This window comes from Meles meles, chromosome 10 (assembly GCF_922984935.1).
Source record: "Meles meles chromosome 10, mMelMel3.1 paternal haplotype, whole genome shotgun sequence".
Classification (NCBI taxonomy): Eukaryota; Metazoa; Chordata; class Mammalia; order Carnivora; family Mustelidae; genus Meles; species Meles meles.
In genome coordinates this window covers 11,171,630-11,173,234 of record NC_060075.1, presented here as the reverse complement: position 1 = coordinate 11,173,234, position 1,605 = coordinate 11,171,630, and positions in this window count along the sequence as shown.

The window sequence follows — 1,605 nt, the reverse complement described above, 5'->3', positions numbered from 1 at the left end:
TAAAGATTCTGATACAAGAGTAGTTACCAGAAAAGTGTTTAGAAAACAGACCTCTGATTTTTGGCAGCAAAGATCAAATTCTGTCTCATTCATTCTTAATGGGGGGAATATTATCCCCAAGGGGGTAAAAAATTGGTCCTTGTAGAGGGAATAAAAATATCTTAATTGTTGTATTGGTTTATGGTCCTTCAAAGGGACATGGCACATAAACAGATATGTACTATACTGCGGTGTTAAATTTTATGGGAGTGAGTGGTTAAGAAAAAGATATCTAAGGGTATTATGCTTAGCGAAATAAGTCAATTGGACAAAGACAACTATCATATGATCTCCCTGATATGAGGAAGTGAAGATGCAACATGGGAGGTTTGGGGGGTAGGAAGAGAAAAAATGAAACAAGATGGGATCGGGAGGGAGACAAACCAGAAGAGACTCTTAATATCACAAAACAAACTGAGGGGGGCTGGAGGGAGGGGATTGGGAAGTATATGTGCTATGGTGAGTGCTGTGAAGTGTGTACCTGGTGATTCACAGACCTGTACCCTTGGGGCTAATAATACATTATATGTTTATAAAAAAAATTAAAAGATATCTAAACTATTTCTTGTTTGGGCAAAAATATTCACAAGTGAATCATAAGCACAAAAGACAGAAGACAAATAGTCTAGGGTTAATCAACTATGGACTTGAAAACTACCCCATCTGTTTTTGCCTATTTTAGTTCCTATTCCTGGACCTTGCCTACTCTATCTAAGCAAATTCTTCTGCCCAGTGGGTTCCTACACCTATTTTAGGCTTTTATAACCTCATGGGTCTGAACAATTGGATGTTGCTGAGTGAGTTCATCCTGCATTGGGACCTGAGTCACTGGAGAGTCTCTTATGTTCCTGGCCATGTGCCTGAAGGCAATGCTGTGATACTTCATCAAGCTCTTCTTAACAACCTAAACACCTGGCCAGCTATTCCATATAAATACATATATTTTTTATATTTATATATTATATATTTTATAAAGATATGTTTTATATAGATAAATATTTTATATAAATATATAATATATTAATATAAATGTCATTATATGTGAATATATAATATATATAACAACATATATATTTTTTAACAAAGTGGCTATGTCTTGTGGGGTTCTGTTATATGGTAGCACTGTTACACACACGCTTATTCACTTTTTGGGATCTCAAATATCTAGGAAGTTTTATAAGGGGTGTTAAAATTCCCACAAGTATATAATGAAGGATTTGAGTCGGATTCACAAAAATTTGAAGGAATAGAGCAATCTTAGCTAACACCTTTGCTACACTTACAAATTTTAAGTTTTAGAGGCCTCCTGAGTTTCATAAGCTTGTGTTGACACCTTTCCTCATAGTATGGATGTTAGTATCCACATGGTAGAGAAGAGGAGGTTGGGATTCATGTAGATGTAACTTGTGTGAGTGCAAACAACTAGAAATCTACACTTAGACCCTGGATTCAGTGCAGATGTGACTTGTCTGATTCCAGAGACACTGTAAATTTCAACAAGGACACCCCTCTAGGAATATTAGCTGTTTGTGGATCAATGTTTAGCTGAAGATGGGAAGAAGCCAC